This window comes from Falco peregrinus, chromosome 5 (assembly GCF_023634155.1).
Source record: "Falco peregrinus isolate bFalPer1 chromosome 5, bFalPer1.pri, whole genome shotgun sequence".
In the NCBI taxonomy this organism is placed as follows: domain Eukaryota; kingdom Metazoa; phylum Chordata; class Aves; order Falconiformes; family Falconidae; genus Falco; species Falco peregrinus.
Genome location: NC_073725.1, coordinates 108,505,306 through 108,522,544, shown reverse-complemented (window position 1 = coordinate 108,522,544; position 17,239 = coordinate 108,505,306). Strand labels below are relative to the sequence as shown.

The 17,239-nt window shown below is 46.6% G+C and overlaps 1 long non-coding RNA gene across 1 annotated transcript in view; it reads right to left on the bottom strand.

Annotated features, from left to right (window-relative positions):
- LOC114011351 (uncharacterized) overlaps positions 1-15,926 on the bottom strand; it is a 206,203-nt gene extending 190,277 nt beyond the window's left edge. The window contains exons 1-2 of the long non-coding RNA XR_008747369.1: positions 15,754-15,926; positions 6,705-6,830 (exon numbers count right to left, since the gene is read on the bottom strand). This is a non-coding gene — a long non-coding RNA (uncharacterized LOC114011351). The remainder of the gene's footprint in view (positions 1-6,704; positions 6,831-15,753) is intronic.
- Positions 15,927-17,239: the final 1,313 nt, after the last annotated feature.

Sequence of the window (17,239 nt, the reverse complement as noted above, 5' to 3'; positions counted from 1 at the left end):
AATGTGGAGTTAGGGAAGCTGCTCCCAGAGCCTGACTCTGAATCACTCTCCAAACCCTGAATCACTTTGTTTCACCTCAGCCATTAGCTCCAGCTAAGAGCAAAACGACTGTAGCTCCCCATGTGTAGTTCCCCCAGGGAAATATTCCTCGGCTGCAAAACCACCTTTGAGCCTTCCCACAAGAGAGGAACCGAGAATGCCCCAGCTGCACCAGCACTGGGCGGGGGGCTGGCGGGGGGTGCCAGGAAGCACAGGGTGACAGGGTACTGCAAGAACAGCCAGCCCTGGGGCAGGACAGCTTTTGATTTTTTAATTTCATTTTATGCAAGCCAAAGAGAAATCCTGAGACTCCACAAAACTCAAGAGGATGGGAGCTCTGCTTTAGACCTCTTAGGTGTGCTAACCTTACAGCAGTCCATACCGCCAGACAAAATGTTTTTTTGGGAAAGGAACGAGGGTTTGGAGCTCAGTAGATCTCTCTTCCTTGTGCCACAACAGTAGAAAGCTGAGCAGGGGGTGGTTCCCATATGAGCACAATCCAGATCAGATTGGGACCATAAAGTGATTCAGTTCAAGACAAGCTCTGACAAAGCTGTTCCACAACTGCTCCAGCTCCAGCTCCCCCTGTCTCATGTTTTCTCTAGTCTTTGCAAGCACAGCAATTGGACAGTCATGGCTGGGAGCAGAAGGAAAGCTGCTTAAAGTCCCCAAGTCCCAGCTTCAAAGGGCACTGAAGACAAGCCACACCTGGGTGGAACAACCTGCTGGAGCCACAGATGTGTTTAAACAGCCCATGCAGGCAGGGGTCTGCTTGTTGCTGTTGTGTTGTAGGAGTACAGGAGCATCTTACAGCTTCCTGGCTGACTTCCTGGTAGTACCCTATGACCTGTTCCTAAATATCAGTCGTTATCTCTGCCATTTCAGAAGTGTTCACTAGCCATGCTCTGCTAGAGGAATGCAACATGGCCACCAACTTGCCATGAAGATCTGGCCAACCCTGTTTATTGGGGGTTTGCTCGGGCCACACCCACTGAGGATCTTGTGGATCTCACCCCTGGAGCTGCAACAAGCCTGCTTTGCCTTTAAAAAAGCAACAGTGCTAAACAGACTACTTTTGTGATACATTTACATCCCACAGACTCAACTCCTCTAAAAAATAGGACCATTAGAGAATTTAATTGCTGTGACTTTGCAAACAGCCTTTTGTCATGTTAAACACTGAGCACTAAGCCAGGATCAATGAACATAAGGCAAAACCATGCCATGCCTGTCCTAGCTTTGCTGTCATGTAACCAGGGAGACTGGACTACTGAGCAGGGACAATGATGCTGTGAGGCTGGAATGGAAAATAGTGTATTTGGCAGCCATCAGCAATGTGGTCAGCCCTGCAGCTCCTTGGAGAGGCTCAGGAGAGAGGCCAAGGCTTGAATGTCTGTGGTAGAGTCAGGGCTGACCTCTCCATTGACTCCTCTCAGGTCAGGATCAGGCCCTGACCAAAGCAGGTCACAGCAAGGAAATTGTTTGAAGGGAGGACAGAGGTGGTCCATGATGTGTGACCAAGTGCTTACTTGATGGCTGGAATCCAAAACCCGTATGGTTGTGCTCACGAGGCTGCACCCACCACTGTGCTGGGGCTGACTGTGCCGGCGCTGAGCCCCTGGCTCTCCCCACAGCTCAGTGCAGAGTTCATCACTTTTCAGCCACCAAAGCTTGCTGCTGCTCTGCCAGAAAATCAGTAGCTTGAGAAAATTTCTGTCTCCCTGCAATGTAACACAGAGACACAGCCCATGGCCAGATGTGGCTGCCTGTATGTGGGGAGGTGACAGTGAGTCCCCACAGTTCTTCACTTGGCGCTACGATTACAAACAAGACCAAAGCATTGCTGAGTACCCCTGATGGATGCGTAAATCATACCACCTCCATCCAAGTCAACCAAATAATTCCAGGTGATACCAGCTCAACACCTGAAGCTCAGACTCTTCCTCCTTGCTACATGCCTACAGCAAAGCTTCCCGACAGGCAAATGGCTCCAGCCATTCCCCAAGAAGTAGTAACTGAACTCACAGCATATAGTTTGTCAAGCAGGGGCAAGACTGGCTGTGTGCTTTAAACTAAGCCTCTGCTTAAGTACTTACTTGGGCTTTACTGCAGTGCTTAAATACAGTTTAGAAGTAATTTCTCAAAAGCATCTAAGTGGCTGGAGGATCCCAGTTTTCCTGCCTCTTGCTATTATGGCTCAGGCTCCTAACATGCAAGGTGGTCACTAGAAGCTGTTCTCAAGGTGGTTTGAAACTCTCTGCCTTCATTTCCTCGGCTTCCTAGGGGTCATTATAGGAGATCTGTAAGGGGAAATGAATGCTTGTAAGATACATAATTGAATGGAATAAATAACAATTAGTGAAATGAGATGTTAAGTATTAAACTGATTAAAAGCTATCCAAGCTGAACAGAATTAAAAATAAATGAAACCCAGCTACAAGCCTAATGAACAATTGCTTTACAACTATTCCTAACTCATCCTTCAAATAAAAAAAGAAACCGTTTAAAATAAAATTACAGATTTCTTTAAATATAAATGTTTGTTAAGAAAAAAAGAAATCAAATAGGGACTTGTAAGGATTCATTTAAGTTGTACATGGAAAGTAAGTCAGAGCTTCTGCTTCCCCCAGTATGATCATCAACTGCTTTTCTGCCCATTCATCAGCAAGTCCTCTCTCTCCCCTTGCCTCCTGGGCACTGTGTGCTCGTCCAGCATTAAGAACAGCCAAATGCAATTTTACCAAAATCACACCTTCCACTCCATCATCTGTGATCTCTGCATCAACCTTCCGTGCAGGTGAGGTGGGCCACAAGAGGCCAAATGCACCACTTGGTAACGGTCTCTCCCTTTTCTTGGCTTTCTTTGATTTTGTTCTCCACATGATGGCATCTCACAGCTTTGAGGTCATATTTATACTGTGAGCACATGGCACCTCATGGTCAAGCCACAGCTGATGTTCTTTGCAGGCACAAACTGCTCAGTTTAGCACAAATTCAATCTCAAATACAAAAAGCAGGTTCCTAAAAAACAAAACCCAACCTATCAAGGTACCAGACTTTGTGATGGATATTAGCCGTGTACTTAAGTGTCTTGCTGAATCAGGGCCATGGCCTATTGATTAAAGACGATACATTAATGATGTAATTTTCTCAGAAATGATGATGGAATCTGTATATTGGCCAAGGTTATCCAACACATACAGCAACACAGACTGACACAGGAGTTACCTGCAGTCTGTGGGCAGTCCCAACAACAGCCTGTGGATTTGCCCCCGCTCCCCCGGCCTGTTGGCACCTTTACATGCTTTTATAGTATTTATATACCACAGTAAATACCACATTTACTGTGGGTCCAGCACAGGGGGTCCACAGGGTTGGCAGCACCTTGTCCTGTCAGGGGCAAATCTTGAGCTGGAAAAACTGGTGCTCATTGCAGATGGTCTGTGCACGGGTTTATAGCTGTGCCTAACCATACAAGTCACTAAATGTGACTTAATTAATAAAAATTAATTAGCTAGCATTAATCAAGAAAAATCAATTAGCAAACGCTATAATAACAGCTATGCAGTAAGGTTGCAAAGGAAAGTCTATTCAGGATCCAGAGTACTGTTTCAGCGCCATTCCCACTGTCTATATCCAATACCACCACCACCTTAATATTCCGGGCCAGTTCCCTCCATGGAGTGAATCTGGAGACTGCTGGTTCAGCGCCTGCCAAGCACCGGGCACAGCTCTGCCCTCACTGGTACAGGCGGAGCAGCAGAAAGAAGAAAGAGCTACCATGCAAAGGATGGCGCTTTGTGGTGTGTTGCAAAGGGCCGACCCAACTACAGACAAGGCCAGCTTGCTGCGTGGTCACCACCCCTGCACCCCTCGGCCAATCCTAGGAACATACAGAGCCAGAATATACAAATCTCATCTCATGTACGCTGAGCACCATCCATCATACAGTCCTAGCAGGGTCTGTGGCCTCTTCATCTTCCCGCAGCACAGCCACTTATGTGCAAGCCTGTGCGTACAGAACCTTGTAAATGGAGCCAAAGTGGTTGAGAAGATGGAATCCCACCAGACTGGAATACTATTCCCAGTTGTGGGAAGCAGAAGTTTTGATGGTGGTAGGTCACTTCTCTTGTGTGAGCCTTGGAAGCCAGAGCAAGTGAGCAAGGCGAATGATTAGGGCTGTACCGAGCTGTAAATCCTGCAGCAGGCAAACACCCACAGACTGTCAACATCGCGTTGGCAAAAGCTGCATTTATTGACGTCTGCTGTTTTCATCATTGCATAAGGAAACAGAAAGGAGATGTTCAGAAACAGTGTCCAGGCCCAGTCCTGGGGAGCTGCACTGTGTGTGTGTTGGTGTACCCGTCCTGAGGCACCCGCGCCATACGCTGCTGCACCCACTCAAAGCGCAAGAGATTTCCTCTCTCCTCCCTCTTGCATCTTTTCCCCAAACCCTTTTTCAAGCCACACAGCTTTCTGTCACCCACCCGCACATGAGCCTACTGCCAGGGTGGGGTTTCATTTGCAATATACAGGGGACAGCAATCTCCTGCAGAGTCCCCGGGTACGGATTCCCCCAGGACTTAACTCCAGGAGGTGCAGGCACCTGGGCAGACCCAGCACTTAGCTACCTATGCCCGTCTCGGAAGCAACCGGCTTCTCCATTCACATCCCAGAGACCGTCCTGCATTAAAGCTGGCTCACGCTCACCAGCGAAGCCCTGGCACAGCAGTCGGCCGTCCAGCAGGGCAGCGCCGAAGTTAATGACGCGGGAGAGAGCAGTGGGGTGTGACTTCGAAGACAGGGGAGAATGTGCTTCTAGCCTTTCCATAATAGTTAATCATTAAAACCTTTCATGGTCACAGAAGTTGCTGGCCTCCTTACAAGCTCCTCTTATCAGCCATAATTATTTCCTGATCGGCTCTCGCTTAACTACCTGGCAGCCTTACGCACAACACCCTCCAATCACCTGACTGCATTTATTGCCCTATATTCCCGGCCAAATGGGCCTCTGCTGTGTCAGCTCCAATAGTTACAGCATGTTATTTCTCCCAGCCCATGCCCAAACATAAAAGCTGTTCTGTCCCCTGCCTTCCCCTTTATACCAGCCCTCTTTCCGTGACAAAGCGAAACAGAGCCGTTACCCAAGTACCTCAGCACTTCATCCTCCTCTTCTCCCCCAAATGCAACAGCTCCTCTTGCGTAAAGCCCAGGGAGGTACTGCTGCCATCTTCCCAATTCTCCTTAAGTTTTCAATCATTTTAACTCTACAGACATTGCCTAGATATCTAAATTAATGCATTTCTATTTACACTTCTGTCCTTTTTCTTTTCTGACAAAGACTAGCTCACCTCCCTAGACGAGAGAGACACCAATCCAAGCAACAGACCTAACTGGTCTGTTATTTACCGTGTCAAAGCCTGTTTCCTGGGGACGAGAGTTCAGAGTTACCAACTTAACCCTGTTCTTGAATAAAAATGGATAGAATAACCCTGACCAGCAAGGCTGGTCTGAACAGATGAAGTTAAATCCTGAAGAAGAAATGAGTGGAGTCAGTGGAAATTTCCAAGAGCGGGAAGAGGGCTTGTACTTAGGTAAATAAAAGCAACTTACATAAATAAAAAAGCAAGGACTGGAAATCCAGTCCTTATTGCAGCTCTGATTAAATTCACCTGTTCTCAGCAAAGCAGAAGAAGCTCTATAGTCAGTCTATAGGTAGCACATGCCTATGTATACACGTCCTGCACAACAAGAGCTTTATATCAAAACATATGCAAAAGGGGAGGGGACATAGGTCTCCAGATACAGAGGGGAAGAGTCGAGAAATGGGAACAGGGTGTTTCATAATCAAATTTGTTTTCTCAGTGAGACAGTAACATCTACAAAAAGGAATAAAAGTGCATCAAAGAGGGATTTAATCTTCACTACTTAAGTTTAGAAAAAAAACTGGTTTGGGGAAATTCAAAACCACAAAACGATCAGGGGATGTACACGGAATAACCCCAGGACCAGATTACATTGCTGTTACTTAACAGCAGCGGTGTCTGAGACATGGCTGACTCCACATGCAGGGGATTGCAAGGTCATTCTGAAACACTTGCGATCTACAACTCAAACCAATGTTTCCTCTTTCTCTCTAGCACAGCATCCACATACACCAGCCAGTAATTCAGAGAGTTTTCAAATATGACCAAGAATTTGGAAATGCTCTGCTCTGCTTGTCTTGCTTGCTGCAATCAGGTCACTTCCAAGGCCGACCAAGCAGATGCGCAGCAAAGGGACACTGGCCATGCTATGACAGCACAAATACACTGTCAAAGTATAAAATAAGAAGTGTCTACCTGCACATGCAGTTCTCTACTTTGTGAGCACATTATGCTTCCTTCTGCTCTCACAGTCATCTGTCACTTTATTGGGGCTGCTGCAGAAAGTACTATAAAAAAGCCAGTTCAAGGCTCAGGAATGGTCATGAAGGCATGCAGGATCTCAAAAAGTATTACTGAAAGGCTAGAGAAGGAAGGTGAAGCCTTCCTTTTTTATAGCCACCATAAAAAAATGACCCTGTGGGTGACCTTTCCAGGGAGTGGGGATGCTGGGGAGGTGTGCGTCTCATCACCCTCTCTTGAAAAGGATAGACAACCCATGGAGAAGAAGAATGGACTGACCAGTGATTTGGCATACTGCACAGCTCCTGCCTCTGTGTGGGAAGATGCCTCGGCTCAGGAAAGGGGTGGCAGGGGGTGGGAAGATGCCTCAGCTCAGAAGGGATGGCAGGGGGAGGTGACCAAGTTCTGTAGAGACACAGAGGGCAGAAAGGTGATTAAAGCACAGGTGTTCAATACTTCTCCCAAAACCAAAACCCACCCAAACAACCCCCAAAACCAAGCCTAGAACCACTACAACTGCCAGCTCAAAAAATCACCAAGACTCTGATGCCAAAAGATAGGACTACAGGCCGGAGGTTATCATATAATATAGAACCATTTAGGTTGGAAAAGATGCTTAAGATCATCAAGTCAAATTGTTAACCCAGCACTGCCAAGCCCACCACTAAACCATGTCCTTCAGCGCCACAGCTACAGGTCTTTAATTACCTCCAGGGATGGTGACTCAACCACTTCCCTGGGCAGCCTGTTCCAACGCTTGACCACCCTTTCAGTGAGGAAATTTTTCCTACTATCCAGTCTAAACCTTCCCTGGCACAATGTGAGGCCATTTCCTCTTGTCTTATTGCTTGTTACTTGGGAGAAAAGACCTAGTGTCACCTCGCTGCAGCCTCCTTTCAGGTAGCTGTAGAGCAATAAGATCCCGCAGAGCCTACTTTTCTCTGGACTAAACAACCCCAGTTCCTTCAGCTGCTTCTCTTAAGATTTGTGCTCCAGACCCTTCCCCAGCTCCATTGCCCGTCTCTGGACACGCTCCAGCACCTTGATGTCCCCCTTGAAGCGAGGGGCCCAAAACCAAACACAGGATTTGAGGTGCGGCCTCACCAGTGCTGAGCACAGGGGGACAGTCACTGCCCTTGTCCTGCTGGCCATGCTGTTTTGGTTACAAGCCAGGGCGCTTTGGCCTTCTTGGCCAGCTGGGCGTGTTCAGCCAGCCATCAACCAGCACCCTCAGACCCTTTCCCACCAGGCAGCTTCCCCGCCACTCTGCCCCCAGCCTGTATCGCTGCAGGGGGCTGTTGTGCCCCCAGTGCAGGACCCAGCGCTCAGCCTTGCTGAACCTCCCACCGTTGGCCTCAGCCCATCGATCCAGACCATCCAGACCCCTCTGCAGAGCCTCCTGCTCCCCAGCAGATCAACACTCCTGCCCAACTTGGTGTCGTCTCTGAATTTACTGAGGGTGCACCCAATCCCCTCGTCCAGATCACTGGCAAAGATATTAAACAGAGCTGCCCCCAGTACTGAGCCCTGGGAAACACCACTTGTGACTGGTCACTGACTGGATTTGACTACATTCACCACCAATATTTAGGCTCAGCCACCCAGCCAGTTTTTTGCCCAGCACAGAGCACACCCATCCAACCATGAGCAGCCAGTTTCTCCAGAAGAATAACAGAGGAAGGATCACACGACAGTTTCTCTCTTATGCTTCCCCTAAGCATGTGCTACTAGTTACCGTCAGGGACAGGTTAGGGTAAGCCTTGGGCCACAGCCAGTACAGATGCATGGTCTTACTTACTGGGGCATAAGCCAAGAGCTAATCTTGGAAAACAAGCCACCTTCCACCCAGAGCAATACCCGGACATGCAGATCTTGGAAGCTGCTCATTTGATTTTTTGCAACCTTTTATTTCAGACCCTCTTCCTGTTGCTTGCTTTCAGCTTTTTTCTTTTTTTTTTAAGCATAGAAAACACACCCAGATTTTAAATTACAGATAAATATGCTGCAATAAGCACCCTTAGTGTCAGCTGTCTGTCCAGAAATAATAGCTCCCTCTCTACTGCTGCCTGTCCATGTGCCCTGACCCTTAACTAAAGAGGTTTCTTCTAGAGCAAGCCCAGAGCTCATTCCCTGCAGTGTGTTCAGTCTTCGGCCTCTCTGCCAAGATAACCAATACCAGTAGCAATTATGGAAGTTGCTCACTGTGACGTGATGTCCTGTCCACGGGGCATGCAAGTCAAACTGCTCCTGCAAGACCCACCAGAGTGGGGGAGTCGCCGTGAAGCGGAACCCAGCTTGCTTTTCTCTGCACGGCACGTCTCACGGTTTCATTAAAACAACACTGCAGCTTGACCTACCCGTTGAACTATTGAATGCAACATGCCCACTGTAAGCAGCCATGAAAATTAATAGCAGTGTTCTTTCCATTTCTAACGCAGTTTGAGAGATTTTAATCAAATCCGATGAGAGGCAAAGTAGCCAGTGATGAAGTTATGCAGGAAGGAGGGAGTGTGTAACCTGCACTGCACTTGTGCCTTGTGTCAGTGCTCCTACAAGTCTGCTACCGGAGAAGCTTGAACAGCTTTTTAGAGGGTATCTTGAGATACCCTACCAGACCACAGAGGGCAAGCTACAGCCATGTATTTTGAGCTACGCCATTCTTTTATTCAAATTCACCTACCTGCTTAATTGACATGGATAGTGTTGACCCTTCTCCCATGGGTCCAAAAATCATGCTACTTCCTTGGTTTTCAGTGGATTTCTGTGCAAAGTTCCCCCTGAAGACAGATTTAGGACCCTGGCCTTTGGCAGATATATGTACCTTCTTGCTCAGACTTCACTGAGCTGGCGCTGGGACACATTTCCAATGCTGCAGTTCCTGGTTCACTGCGTAGGTAGGAGCTTGCTGGCTTTTGCCAGCTCAAAGCCTGTGCCTGTGAGCCCCAGGGCCCTTCACCACCATCAAGCTTCATCTTGCCCATTCACTGCTCAGCCTTGTTTAACCACATGGAGGGAGGCAAGAAATTGTTTCCTGCCTTCTGAGAAACGTTTCATGGAACTGGAAAAGGTTTATCAGTATTTTTGTAAAGGAGGTTTTGGTTCCCAGGTAGGTTTTCTTTCCTAAAATCCAAGTGAATCACGTATACACAGACACCCACACCCAACCCCGAAAAAATCTTACCTGGAGAGAGAGAGGTGTAGGGAAAGTTGGGTTTTGGTTAGCAAAACCTGTGCATTTTGCTTAGGTTCCCCCTCTCACACACACTCCCCTCAAAAGCCATGAAATGTCCTGACAGAAACAGTTGCTTGTGGGATGCACATACCTATCAAAAAGCCCCAGCTTCCGGGGAGGGGCAGGGGGGGAAGCTTCTGAGTTGCTTTGTGTTCTGAACTGAGCCAAGAGACAGGGCCGGCGACTGAATCACACCACAGTGCATGTCACAGACCAGTGCAAATCCCTGCCTTCTGCTCTCACAGGTGCCCCAAAGATGCTTCCAGGCGTTCCTCTTCCCTCCCTACCGAAACTGCAACTCCCAAGCCCACTGCACCCCATGCTAAGCTGCCAGGCCGCTTGCTCCCCCAGAGGGGATCCCCCTACCAGCATGGACAGATGCCATCGGTCACATCCATTGCCCACAGCACAGCCGATCCGTCAGCCCCCGTGATGACTCTGGAAGCCAGCAGCGCAGCCAGCACCCCAAGCACAGTCAATGCTGCTGAATGCGGAGAGAGGTCTGGGCCTGCCTTTGCACCTCTAAAGTCAAGCTGGTCACTCTCTTATGAATAAATAGCTTTCACTCCATTTTGAGGGTCTGTTTTTTCCCTTTTCCCCAAGGCTGGCTCTTTCTTATCACAAAAAAAACAACCCACCCTTACTACTAGCCCTATATAAGAGTTCATGTGCAAAGCTCCTGGACTCCAGCTCCCAGAAGACAGCACTGGAAGGCAAAAATGGGGAAACAAACTGCATTAATATGATTTATCTTTTGCACAGGGGCTCTGCCCTCTCTTTCAAGACCACGCATTCAGATAATAAGAAACAGAACATTCCCACCCCTCGTGCACAATCCCCTTTTTATTTCCTACGCAATGAGGAATTAAGACATGAGACTTTCTCAACGACTTCCCACAAGAGCTGTCTCTGGGTTTGACTTTGATAATCCAGCCTGACTGATCTTTCTCTGGCAGTGGCACTGGCGTCAGTAGCCAAAGTGATGGATGGACTTTACAGCTCAAATGGCCTTTGGGATAGCTGGTTGAAGATAAGTGCCTAAAACTCTCAATTTATGCTTCCCCAAGTTCCTAAACCACAGGATGTTCATGGATACCTTAATTATTATTTTTTTACCATTAGCTTTGAAACAGGAGAAAAATAAAGAGGTGAGACTCTTAAGTAGCTATGTTGCATCCATTGCTAGAAAAAAGTGAATTATATGACTGGGAAGTGGCTGTGGCTGCCCAAATTTCTGATGACATTGGCTCATACACAGCTTTTCTAGTTTCTCTCCTTTATCTGAATTTATACTCCATGTCTCCTGGGTCAGGAGTGAATGCTATTGCCTCAGGTAGAAAATGGAGGTAGGAGAGATGGGGACACCAGTAGCTGAGCTGCCACAAAAGACAGAATGGCATCAGCGTAGTCTCTGCATCCAGGATAGAGGCACATTAGTGACTTAAGGCAGTTGTTAGAGACACCATGGTTGTCAGGTCACAATTTCAGCTAAACTCATATTCTGCTAAATCTTTTCAAGTTATCTCTGTCATCAGACGATTTGTGATCACTCGGGTATTATAACAACGGCTGAAACTTTAAATGCAGTCAGATTGATAGGCCCCATTGAGATGCTCATCAAAAGCTACTAAAACCCTACTGATTTACAGCCACCAGCAGGAAAGTTTCATTACAGGCAGTTGTATTTTTCTTCTTCAGCTTTCAGAGGTGCTTTTATAAAGGTTTCACTGTTTAAGTATTTAGAGCTTAATGAACGCTCAAACAATTGTCTGATTTTAAGCTCTCAGGACTGCCAGCAGCGACTGAGGTTGAAGATAACTTAGGAAAGAGCCCATCAGCAAGAGGTGAGCACCAAGGCTCCTACTGATAAGCACAATTGCTTGGTGCCCTTCAGAGCTTAAATTCATGACCAAGTTACTGCAGAATAAATGTAAATGCACTTCAGATGACCCCAGCAAACAGCTGTGTACACAGCCTTAACCCTCAGCAAAGACAGAGTGACCCAAGTGACACAGACGTGCATGTACATAGACAGCAGTAAACACAGGCCAGAGCTGAGCTGAACATGGCCCCAAACACCCTTCAATGTTGAAAATGGGAAAGAAAATTGTTTGGGGTTTTTTTTTGTTGTTGTTGTTGTTTTTTTCCACACTGATACAGACCTGTAATTGTTTCCAGGTCAGAGACTGAGAGGATTAGTCTGAGATGCTTCTGTCTGACATAAATGTAATTTGTACTTAACATCTTAGAGGTATAAATCTGTGTTGGTACTCCTGGACTTCAACAGCCAGGAGATCCTGAGCACAAGCAGACAGCAAAACTAAGCTATGTCTCAACACCTGAGAAATGCTGGGACTGACACGCAGTTGCGTTTATCAAGGAATGTGACATCCAACCTGCTTTCTCATTATAAAAGCAGCAGGACTACATTTTTAGGAAGGAGCCAGTTTCGACTTTCTTTGTACTTAAGGACTTTCACAGCCATCATATAACCATAGAGTAAACAGATGTATCAGGGTGAATCGGGTAAAGAGTGACTCAGGATTTCTGAGGCAGCATCAAGTGCAAACAAGACCTTTGAGATGATTTACTGACAGCCTCAAAGTGAAACAGCACTGACAGATGCACTCTGTGTCACAGGGCAGTTACTTCTTTCTCTTCAAAGGTGATTCTTCCTGGAGATCAGCTTCCACCACAGAGCCGACCTACAGCCGTTTCCTCCCAGTACATAAGGGAGACAACCCATATGTGCAGTCACACCATGTGCCTCCTTGCCTCTGGGAATCGTCCAATTTCAACTGGAATTGGAAGAAGCAGCCACCAACATACCGAGTTCCTATGAGTTTTGAGAACACTGGGGGTCAAACAGAGCAGAAAGTCTCTGTTGGTGCCCCTAGTAGGGGAAGGGCTGATAAACTAAGGTCTTTCTCCCCCAACACGAGAGAGTGCCCAGAAGGACACATTAGAAAGCAGATCTGACTCCTAGTGTTGCTTGTGAAACTGCTGGTATCTTGCTCCGTTACTCTGTGACACACCCTGATGTTCTTAAAGCAGATGAGCTCCTGTCTCGTAGGAGGCTTCCTGCTCCTAACCACTCACGCCAGACTTGCTGGCCTTGGATTTTAAAGATACTCTGCTTTTATCCATAGCTTGGGGGTGGCTGTGGATTCATAGTTCAAACTCTGTGGTTTTCTTCTCAGAAAAGGCAGGGGTTCCTCCAAACCTCTGCTGGCTTTGGAGCCTAAACTGGCTTTCAAAGGGGACTTCTCCTCCTCATTGCTTGCAGCGCCTGAAACACTCTCAAGTCAGTTTGTTCCTGTAAATGCTTCGAGACTCCTCCAGCTTCCTAGAGTGCTCTGAGCTCTCATCTTTGGGATCCCTTTGGAGATGGGTCTGGAGGATGCCCAGCTAACAACCCACTTCCCTGCAACACTGGGGGATCTGATTCAAAGGCTGACTGTGCAGGAAGCTGAGTCCTGATTTTGGTAGGCCTGCAGAACGACTCATGTCTCCACTATCTGTGAGAGAAATTCTTAAACCTTTGCTCACAGTGAGTAGCAGCCGATGCTCTTAATCATCGCAGAGAAGAAAGGAGAGGGATGTAAAAATACGTGCCTCCCAGCTCTCTTACTGAGGCTTTAGGGTGAGACCTTTCCTCAGTGGGGGCTGGTTCTCCTCCAGATTTCTACATTTCCTTTGAAATCCTGCTTTTAGATCCTGCTGAAAATAAGGTAGTGGCAGCCTTAGTGGGCAAGTTATTACAGTCTTCCTCAAGCAACTAAGAAAATCACAGACAAGCCAAGTGAGAATCCTTGTGTCTATTATGAAATGAATCTCTGAGACTGGAAATACTGAAACAACCGAACAGTAGGATAGAGTACCAGCACAATATCAAAGCCTCTAAAACAGAAGTTCCCCAGATTTTCCAGTCCTCCCTTGTTGTTCAAAGACTCCTTCACCATCAAAGCTCAAACCCTCACAGGACCAACAGATCATGTGAGAGGCACCAGAGGATTATTAATTTGAAAGAAATGGGTGGAAAGTGTGTCAAAGCACACCCAATCTTTGAACTGAGTACTTTAAAAGATCATTGCAAAATAAAAGACAACTGCACATTCATTTCTCTTTAGAAAGAACATATTGCACAAAGCCACAAAAGTTGCATGACCTTCATGTGAAGGAGAACAGAAAGACCAATCTTCACTCATTGTAAATTGACTTGGAAAGGCAACAAAGCAATGCCAGTTTTCACCAGCTGAAGATATGACCAAATGTCTGCGGTACACTGAAGACAAAACTGTAAGGCCTATTCATTGTGAACGCTTCTGGGCATATGCTAATCCGTAAGAAATTTCTTTCTAGAGATGATTATGGTGCAAATAGAAGCCCATGAATTTGGCCTGTTGTGAAGATTGTGCCTTCCTCTAAAGCATGCAGCAGAGGGTGGGATCTAGTAACATCTGGCGGCAGGAAAGCCTACGGTCTCAGAGTTGTTTCTGTCTGATAGCTTGCATTTACCTGCAACTGTCACCTTTACTGTGTCCTTCCCAAATCCCCATCCAGAAGACAGGATGACAGCAGAACAAACATTTCTCCCATTGACACTGACTGGTCCAGCAGCACTGAGCAACACAAGAGGGATCCATGCCTTGTCCCCATTCTGGCACCTCACCAGAGAGATACAAATCAACACCTCTGAACTGAAGGTTGCTGTAATGTGCCCTTAAAGGATAATGACACTGGCCACCAGCCTAGAGGCCACAGCACAGTCAGTTCTTTGTTTAGGTTCATTTCCTTCCAAAAGTGAAAGAGGATGTTCCGTATTTTCTACAGAGACCTGAAAGGAGAGCTTTCTTTTTGTAGAAAAGCTCTGCTGCTCCTGTTGTGTAGCAGCTGGCAAAGGAATGAGCGGCAAACATCTGCACTATCCCAGTCTGTATCACTGGCATCTCCAAAACACCCCAGAACTTGGTGGCATCACCACTGAGGTCATATCCAGTATTTTCCACTCTAAGACCCTTACAGAACTTTATATTAGAGACACTAATGTTAGTCTCATATTCACTGACCAAGAAATGAAGATACAAAACCCTCACATATATGACCAGTATTCAACTACCCAGCAGCCAAACCAGGAATAAAAAAAAAGTTTAATCACGGGGGCATCTGGCTTGTCAGCCATCTGCCTGAGACAATGTAGAGCTAAGACTCCCAAACAACACTGACAGTCTTAAGCAGTATGTTTATATGAAATCATCTAAATGCATTGCCAAAAAACCCAAACACCAAACAAAAAAGAAACACACAAAAAGACCCCATCTACATGAATGCCAGTTAGATCTCTTATTTGATCAGAGAAAACTCTTGGCAAGAAAGTTCAGCTGACCTGGTCCCATACAATTGCACAGGAGAGAATTCCGATTCCCTCTAGTTTGATAAGGAAATTGTAAGCAAGGAGATATTTTGTAACTGGAATTATCCACGCACAAACATTCAGCAAGGGATATTGATAACATCAAAAGGAAAAAGATTTATAGTTTTCTTTTTGTATAATACAAGTAACTAGTACAGCTCCTCACAATTACAGAAGCACCGGGTGCAGTGCCGTCCCTAATTCTTAGGTGTGCTGAATGTTGGCTAAGGCAGGATGCTGTATTACACAGCACTAATCAAAAGAGCATTTCAAAATAGCTCGGTTTTCCTCTGAAACTGAAGAAAAGGTCTCATGCAGGAGTTTGGCTTACTTCATGAAAAAGATATTGGTCTGTTTGAGAAAGTCAGCTCTTGACAGCCTGACCTTCAGGAGCGACGCTGCTCCACTGTTACAGAGCTGATGTGACACTTGCTGTTCTCCAAGGCAGGAGAACACGCATCTTTCCATGTGCGTGACCTCTGCTCCCTCCCTTCATGCTGGACTTCCCAGTTAGGTTCAGAGGTCTTTGTCCCTTTATTTTCATTTCAAATCCCTCAAATGTTTTCTGTGCAAACAACTCTTGAGGAGGATTTTTTGACAGAGCACCATCATGTATGCGGATGTTTTGTTTTGTTACCTTGAAGTGTAAGGGCTTGTGGTGTGGACTGGAGGGAGCTGCTTACCTGGACAGCTGAAGTACATAGCACGTCACGACGTTCCATCTCTCCGAGTATGTGCGCCACACCTTTAGATCTGTACCAACAACAGGCAGCTATTGAATCTTGGGTAGCATTGAATTAGGTGTCCTTCAGATCCTAAATCACTTGTACCCTCTCAAAGGTTCACAAGATGAGACATCTAAAAAACGGATAGAATAAAAAAAAAAAAAAAAATTAAAAGTCATGCTAGCTAAAGCACATGTGCTCACCCACGCTGTCCAGGCACGATTACCCATTTATTTTGTTATGGGCTGAATTTTCAGTCTTCAGCAAGTTTCCATAACATAAAGGAAGCAGCTTGGAAAATGAGTCACATGATTGTGTCACCCTGTCACCTTCCACAGTGGTCGGCTGCAAGCAGCCAGCATGATGGCACTGTGCTTCAGGGGACATGCTGGCTGGCCCCTTTGGTTTCCACCATCAGACAGGCAGGCTGGCACTGGCACTGGTACAGGCTGCAGAGGGGCTCACATAGTAACTTACTGTGCTCCTTTGAAATAAAAATCCTGGAAGGATCTCTAACCATAGGGAAAACTTTCATAAAAAGCATTTTAACAAGTTCTCCATGGAAAGATAACTTCTTGGCATGTTCTGTTCCAATTTAAAACAGTATTGTGATGCCATAAAAATGGAAGAAAATTGGTATCTTTTCTGTAGAAGTTCAGCAGAAATGGAGGCAAAACCCCCCACCAACCTCCCAGAAGAAAATGAGCCTCAAAGTCCAGTACTGGACTCAAAAGTCAACTTTCTTGACTCCATCTTTGCATCTGCCCATTTCCATAGGCTCCACTGGAGCCATTCCCAGTTTATTCCTTTCTCTTTAGTTTACAAGTGTACTAGCAGCAGACTGAAAGAAGAAAAGGCCATTAAAAAAATGGGCTGAGCTCCTTCTGGATACCGAGATGCCAAACTTCCCAAACTCCAGTAGAGTTCATAGGACAGCAAAACTGTAGTTAAGATAGCCCTCGCCCTTATCTTGACTCCAATACCTGCACAAGAGCACTGGATGCTCTATACAACCTTGACGCAACCTGTGCTGCTGAAGGGATCCCCACAGCCACGTCCCAGCAGCTGAGTGCACTCTGCAATGGTCAGAGCACCCCCCAGGGAGGTCCTCTTGGTGTTTCTGCAGCAGGAACAGCAGGGAAGCAGTGGCACTTCCAGAGGCATGTGCTGTAGCACACAGTGCCTCCGTGGTCTAGAAGGTTGTTTTAAGGAAGAAACAGTAAATCACAGCTAGCAGGGTGAGAAAGGTGTGAAGCCTGGAGGGCTCTGTAAAATACAAAAATGAAGGACAGATCCCTGAAGAGCTGTAATGTACAGATCTGGCTACAAGCAACACTAGCTGGTACATTCCTAGGTTATACATCAAAAGCCCTTATATACTTAAGGAGGAGTGTCAAAATCAGGACAGAGTTCAGAGCCATTGTACCCTTGCACCTCTGAGTCC